This window comes from Benincasa hispida, chromosome 10, assembly GCF_009727055.1.
Source record: "Benincasa hispida cultivar B227 chromosome 10, ASM972705v1, whole genome shotgun sequence".
Lineage (NCBI taxonomy): Eukaryota > Viridiplantae > Streptophyta > Magnoliopsida > Cucurbitales > Cucurbitaceae > Benincasa > Benincasa hispida.
Window position 1 is genome coordinate 10449940 of NC_052358.1, and position 8739 is coordinate 10458678.

An 8739-nucleotide genomic window follows, 5' to 3' on the forward strand; every position below is an offset into this window, starting at 1 on the left:
TTATAATAAAAGAAAATATTTATTAATATATCAAATGATAAAAAGATGTAAAACAAAATAAACTAACTAACTTGTCAAAACTTTAGTTGCAATCCAATTTTGAGCGCATACCAAAGTCTCTATCGTCTTTGGATGAAGTTTGTTACGATGTGGACTTACAATCCTACTGCAAGTACTAAAAGAAGACTTTGATGCAAAACTAGATAAAGAGATGGCTAATATGTCTCTTGCAATTTCTTGTAAAATTGGATACTTGACACCATTCAATTTTCACCAACTCAAAATGTCAAAATCGAACGTTCAAGGTAAGACAGGTTCATCCAAATATGCATCAAACTGTTGCTTCTGATTCATATTATTGGAATTTGATATAAACAAGTCATAATCATTAAAATCATCAAATTCTATATTCTGCGAGGTTCCATCTAAATTTCTAGCGTGATAATCATCACTTTCACTTTCATGCTGATATTCTATTTCCAAATCTGAACAAATTTTTTTAATCCTTTCCACTTCAAGAAAAAAACTATCTTCATAAATTCTAGGGAAGTAAAATCAATCAACTTTAATTTGTAACGTGGATCTAAAACTGTAGCTATGGTCATTACCCCATGAATTTTCTTCCAATACTTATCAAACTTTTACATCATATTTGAAGTCATGTCTCTTATCTCTTGAATGCCATAATTAGTAGACTCAGAAATAGCCAATTTCAATTTACAAATTTTTGGGAAAAAAAGATTAGCAGATATTTGGATCCATAAAATATTTCAGTCACGTGATGAAATATTTTTAGTTTCTCACATATCTCTTGTGCTAATACCCAATCTTGATCCAAAGGTAAACACTTATACTTTGGTTCTCATTGTTTTAATCGGTAAAAAATGGCTTTGTACTTTAATGCAGTGGCTAACATAAAATATGTAGAATTCCACCTAGTACACCTTCTTTATTGTGTTTCTTGACACCATCTTAAATAATGGTTGGATGACATTACAAAATTCCTTAAAACTTTCATGCTCAACTATTGAGAGAGGATATTCATGTCTTATTATCATCCTAGCTAATGCTTTTTTTGTAGATCGAAGTTATATAAACTCAATGTATTGTTCTTCTCTCTATTAGGATTCAATAGGGATTGTCAAATGCCTTTTTGTCCTTTATATGGGCATATTTTAATATGATCATGCAAATGTTTGGTTCCATTTTTACTTTCACCCCCTAATTTTTGTTTCCAATAATTACAAACCGCCTTGTCTACTCCATCTATTTTTTGTTTCTTAAAATGGTTCAAACAACCGATGTCAATCTCCTCTTTAAAGATCCCTTCTCAATATCCTCATCAAAAATAACACAATTATCAACATTCAAATTATCATCATTCGATGAGCATGGAGTTAAATTTGGGGTTGGATCTGGGTGGACTTGGAATTGGATTTGGAGAATCTTTATTTGTAGAAGGTGATGAAGATATTGTTTTCAACCTACCAAAGAATTAATTTAAAAACCCCTCTTTAGACTTGGACTTCATTTTCAAAGCATTCAACCCCAAAATTGAAAGCATTCAAATTTCAAAACGACCCCAAAAGCATTCAAACATACTTTTCAAACCTATTCAAGCCTAAAATTCAAAACATTCAAATATCAAACATACACAAATATATTTTTTAAACATATTCAAGCCTAAAATTCAAAACATTCAAATATCAAACATACACAAACATATTTTTCAAACATATTATTTATTAATTTCAAGCATAATTTTCAAAAATATCAAACGGCCAAACAGGAGAACGAAAGGAAATTTTTATCGGCTTGAACGACAACAAATCTCAAACGGCACCGACTTAAACTTTGAAGCCTTGAAAGTTGAACGGACAGATCTCGCCTCTTGGACCAACACAGAGTCTGATTTTTTCAAAAGAAAAACAACATAAAACAATCAAAATATATATATAAAAAAAAGACTCGTGATCTAAACAAATTTTGGATATAGCTAAACAATTAATTATTTTATATTATTCCTCTACCCTAAACAAGTCTTCGCACTCACAATCTTCAGTCTTCACAGCATTGGTACTGGAACTCTTCAATGGTGAGTTTGTGAAAATAAGAAGAGTGAGAGTTCAAACAAAGTGAGTTAAACGTACTTAACTGTAATCATTCATCAAAATAGTTTATAAACTTAAAATTCAATATAACAGGTGTATTTTTCAGATCACACCTTCGAGTGTCCTGGATACTCTATACAAATGAGTTTTCGATCATATGACAGATCCAGAATCTATTATCTCCTATATCGATAATGGTCTAGCATCCTCGTCCACTATTACATATCACTTGAAGTCGTGTATTTTAATAATTTGCATGACAATTCCTTTCAATTTCACTAGGATATAGCTACATAGTAACACAATCGAAATTAAGTTCCCGACAAAAATATAGTGAACTCCTAGACATGATATATAGTAGGGGAAGACTCCTTTTGAATGGATTCATGCATGGATTGCTAGTAAGGTCCACCCAACAGCACCATCCGCTTCGACTCAACAAACCTTATCATAATAATGCGAGGATTTCATCTGATCGGTTGCCATCTTTCTACAGTCCTAAAAATGTTTTAAAACCATTTCTTTTCCTATGCTAGTAACCGGAGCTGGACCAGCACACAAGACGGAATTCACTCATTCCACGAAGCAGAGGTAAATAGAACAAATTAAACTTTCCCTTGATGGCTAATTTTTAGACCAAGGGCTTGTAATGACTAAGTGATGCCTATTTAATAAAATAAACAAAGACATATATATTCTTATGGCTCTGAGGAAATAAGTTTAAAGTCATCCAAGTTGGAGGAATTAATAAGACTGTAATTGTATCATTAAGAGGCGATCAAATAGAGGTACTTAAACTAATAATAAAGGACGTTTAGATGTAACTATCAGAGGTAAAACGTGTAAAGTTTCTCGGCACCCAACATCGTACTTATCTATAAAGAAGCTATGTCTATAAGGTCACATCCAGAAATTGGTGATTACCGATTATATATCCATTTGAAAGCCCCGGCAAATAAAGGACACCACGAAATATAAAAGTTCTCTAAAAGTTAGTGCGAGATGAGCTGTAATGCGTGTATGATAGCTTTGTCAAGTGGAAGTGCCCGACAGTTAAATCGAGGATACGTTTGGTATATCGTTAAGATTAAAAGAGTCAAATAGTCCAAATTACTTAATTTAAACACTGCAAATGTGTACCACCTGTTGAGCTTCAAACTACAAAGAAGAGGTACCACTTAATGAGTTGCACCTTAAAGGTACCGTCCACAGATACTGATTAAGATGGAAGATTGCAATTCTCTTTTTGAGAGAAGTCCTCTGCATTTTATCTTTGTGAAAGAGTGTCAATATTGAAGCAAGAGAGGTAAACATTTTGATATATCATTGACCAACTGATATAATTAAAATTAGTTCAAATTAATATTTTTGATACAATTTGATTTTTTGTCATATCATTCGATACACTTATTTGATTGGAGGAAATAATTGAAAATATGGATTATATTAAAAGTGTCCATATCAAAGAGAAAAAGAGAACTATGGTTTACGTAATGTCGGCATATATCAATATTAAAACCTATAAGGTTACGTATTCAATATAGAGTAGCTATGAAATACATTAATTATTGGATTTATTTATTCTAATTTATTGATTATGAGATAATTAATATTCTTTTTCCCGATAACCAAACATTAGTGGCGTTGGTTTTAGTACAGTTTTGTCGGCACATACCGGTCCTCGGATACTGTTGAGAAACACAGGAAAATGGTTTTTTCATTTAACTTGACATTCCACACAATACAACCTATAGTTATTCAGAATTTTAGTTTGTATTATAGAGAATATAAGAAGATCTGGTACGAGTCATTCTATCAAAAAGTCCATAATCCGAATTAGTTAAACCATCGCTCATTTGCTGCAAGTACATCTAATAATTTAAAGTCATTACCTCGATTGAGCGGAGAACTGTTCTTCCTTCTACCCTCAGTCTACTACACATATCTATGTCCGAGTCTGCACCATCAACCTTTATCTAAACCACTATTCACAGATGCCCTCAACACTTCGCGCCTAAGATATCTCTCTACTGTCTGAGAACACAACAAAAGGCTATACTGACTAGAGTAGGGGTGTCTCAATTGTTTTTGAGATCCCTTAGGATCCGAGTATTATCATTGGTCCCGAATTTGAGTCAAGAGAGAATTTTATTCACTAAGCTAGATGCGAGATTGCACATATTCATGGGAAAGAAAAGTTGCTAAAAAGGACGTTCGAATTAGCTCTAAACAATTCGAAGGAAATAATACTTGTGTGAAACGTAGAGAAATTAGAAGTCTAAACACTAGAGTGATACTGTCTATAGGTATCTTCGAAACCTCCCTTTGTATTTAATCTTCAAAGCATGCTGTAATTATCTTTAAATGCATAAGCGATTTGTTCCTGAATTGGTAAAAATTTTTCTTTACCATGAATCTTTTCTCACACAACTTGATATTAATCTAATGGTGTTCGGATAATTATTTGAGAAGTGTTCCATCTAAGTCTCTTAAATCTCTCATTCTTCTTGATGCCATATTGTAGACTCTTCAGACAATCTAGCCCAATTTGCAATATTAGCATCCAAGAGCGTTGTTTTGGTGTTGAGAAATAAAAAAGAAAGATATTAAGCAGAATATTTGCAGCATTAGTCTCTATACAAATATTTCAGTCACGTAGATTAAAATATATATTAATGATTGTTATTTCTCATTCTATGCACCATTTACATATTCATCTATTTCGAGTAGTTAAATACAAAAGACAATCCTTGGTTATCCCTTATGTGACTTAAGCACATGTATTGTGATATACACAAGTGGATCATGTCCTTAAGCTGATAACGCTAAACTGTCTAATAGTATATAAGGATTAGGTGGGATAACCGCCCTGATCCTGTGAACATCTTGATCGGTACCAGAGCAATTTTACGTAACCTCTTGGTTCTCCACACTTGATTGTTTTAATTGAGATCGTGTAATGCAAGTAGTATGGCGTTATATACTGATACTCTTACTATGCAGATTGGACTAAACATTAAAGTAATTTTACGAACCTTCCAAACATCTAGTACACCTTCTTTAATTGATGTTTCTATGACATAACATAAATCTTAAAATAATGGTTTGGATGACATTAACAGTGAAGACGTGGAACAGGGGTATTTCCCTTAATAATAACTTTTAAAAATAGCCGATTCAATTGTATCTATATGACTGTGAAGACAGCACGGATATCGACAGAATTGACTGGATCACTTACCATTGCTAATATAACGCCTAACATGCGGTTTGTTATTGAGGCTAGAAGAGATCGAGACAGTGTCAATCATTCAACAACTTACAAATAGACTAGTATCCAGTTTCTTTCTCTCTATTAGGATTAGCGAACTAGAGCGAATTTCGTACCCATAACTGGCTTTTCTTGTCCCTTTATGAGTAGTGGCATTTGTGATTACTCCTTATAAATGATCATGCCTTGAGACAAGATGCTTGTTTCCATTTTCTTACCTTTGCAAACTTACCGCTCACTATATTTTTGTTTCCGAAAATATTATCATACAAACGGGCACTTATGTTGCGCACAGCATCTCGAACATATACTTTCAATCAGGCTCTTATCACCTTAAATGGTTTTTTCTGAAGGCAATCTCTCTGGTACTGTTGCATTATAAGGTCTATCAGTTGCCCTTTAAAGACTCCCTTCTCAAATAATCCCTCATCAAAATAAATCAATACCAACAATATTATTCATAGACAATTCAGATATTAAACCAAATCACTTTTCGCACTGACGCGAAGCAGGGATAAGTACGAAGTAGATTGCTGGAGTCTAACACTTAAAATTAGGGGTTGGATCTATGATGGTTACCTTTGGAATTGGGATAATATTGGAACGAAATCGTTTAGATGTTGTCAACGGACTAAACTGTAATAAATACTGGGGTATAGTATGCCACACTAACAGCTCCACATAGAATAGAGTAGTAAGACCCACCTCATAGATTCTTTAGGAGGTTAACATTCATTTTCAATAAGCAGTTGCAGAATCAATAGTCACCACCTTAAATTGAGGAAAGCATACAGTATTCAATCGCTGACACCCCCCACCAAAACATTAAACATAACTTTTTCACCTAATGGTCAAGGCATAAGCAAATCCGAAAACATTTTCAATTAAATAGTCAAACATACACCAAATTACTTTTCACCACAGTACTTTGTACTTATCAAAGGCCGTCAGAAAATTCATAAAAACAATTCTAGAAGATAGGTGAGAGACATGATCTAGTCCACACACTGCATCGCAATATTTTTGGTTCAAAAAACATATTATTTATTATATGTCAAGTATAATGGAATCACTATTTACAAAAAATAATCAAAAACGGCTACTAAACAGAGAACGAAAGTAATTTTTAATCGAGGCTGAAACGAGTCTCAAACTAATGAGTTCTGCTACAACGACACCTCTTTAAGTAGGACTTAAACTTTGAAGCCTTGAAAGTTGAACGGGAACAGGATGCTCTCGCTCTGGACCACAACACAGAGTCACTATCGATTTTTGGATCGAGAAACCAGAAAAGAGTCAGCGATACATAACAAATGAAAGATATATTTATTATATACAGTTATTATCACGTACCCGCAAGAGTAATGGAGGACTCGTGCTTGGATCGCTAAAACAAAATCTATGGTGATTATATAGCAAACTAATTAATTTGAATTTTGATCGACTCCATGTATTTTCTCTAATCCCACATCATTGAGAACAATTTCTATTTCGTTGAACATCAGCAATATCCTATACGATGTTCTTTGGCGATCATTGGGCAATTGGTACTGGATACTTCTTTATCAAAATGGTGTCGTTGAGAGAGAGGCGAATTAACAGGCTAAAACAGCGTGATCTTCCACATTAGAGCTATCTTTATACTACCTGGAAGTGGCGGATGCGGACCTGGACAGACGTGGAGATATGTCTTCTTCGAGTTTCTTCAATGGCGCCGGGCGGAACGTGGACCTTGTCTTCACACAGAAATCTAATCTATCAACCTATAGAATAGGCTCGGACATACGGACCTAAGACAGGATGCAGATCTGTCTTCAGTCTTCAATGGCAGAGGGATAGACGCGGAGGCCAGATTTCACAGGTGATGTTTATACGACACTAGAATGGAGTGGGTCTTATCACTACTTTTAGTGAAATGGAAGGTAGAAGACGCGGGTAGTAAGGATTTTAGGGATTTAGTATTTTCTCATTTTGGTAGAAACTAGAAGGAAAAATGAGAGGAGAAGATTTGGGCTTTTTTATTTATTATGTTTTTATTTTTATTTGGGCTTTTTTACTTTTTACAAATTTTGGCTTATATTATAAATATATTATACTAATTAATTAGTTAATATATTCTTGTTGGGAATGGTGTCCTAATTCTCTTGGAGTCTCGTTGTTTTGTAAAAGATGTAACATTTTCAATGAATAAAATATGTTATTTAATTTCTGGTCATTTATACTCAATATTCATAAACAAAAGCTCCCTTGGTTATCTTATTGAAACATTAAGCATGTATATGTTGATATAGAAGTGGATCAATGCCTTAAGTTGATCAACTAAATCGGTCTGTAGTATAAAGGATTAAGGTGGGGATAGCCTGATCCTGGTGAGACTACAGATACGGCCTGCTTTATAGGGGTTTGCAAGTGTTTGTAATACTACTACAGATGGTAAGTCCCTGACTATTCATGTGGAGACGTGGAGAAGCGGGGGTGTCCTATACAAAAAGTTTGTAATAAGATCTTGGAACCACGAGATGACTAGAAAACTCTGTATATAACGTCATTGGATACTAGAAGACTTGCATCCACTAAACAGACCATAGGTGACACGACCCTAAAATCTAAGTGTTTTGGAAACTCCTGCATTTGAGGGCGGTCCTTTAATTAGTATGGGTGAGAGTGGGCAGATTGCCAAACTCAATCATGCCTATCTTTTTGGGGACTTGTTTTGATCTGGGAGACTGTGGAACTCAAATCCACAAGATGAATTCACTCTCTTTCCTGAAGAAGGGATAAGTAGAGAGATTACTCTCTTAAGGGCTGATTCTGGGGCTTGAACATAAGTTGCCAACAGCTTTCTCTTTGGAAGAGAAGACTCCAGTCATAGAGAACTACGATTTATAGTTCATTAGTAGGGATCAGTTGGTACTTAAGAAGACAGATGTAACTACAAGGACATAATGGTTATTGGCCCAGCTGTACTTACGAGCGATATGTGAAGGGCTGTCGTACTATACTGATTGGTTAAGATGGACATATAATATATTCTATAGTAAGAAGAGTTTCGACTTTTGGTCTTTAGTGAGTGCCCTGGTAGTTAACGGATGGTGGATCCCGTGACTAAAGAGTTTATATTAGTTATTCACGTACCGTTGGAGGCTTCCGGAGCTATAGATCATGAGGTCCCCTTAGTAGCTTGGATTCTATTGAGGAATCGATTCTTGGTGTTGATTTGAAATGTTCAATTGACAAAGGTATATTTGATTATATATGATATAACTCGGTAATGATGTATGAGATACATCTAGTGGAGGATTGATGTAAATGAGATTTACATTAAGTACCATGGAATAGAAAAAGAACTATGATTTG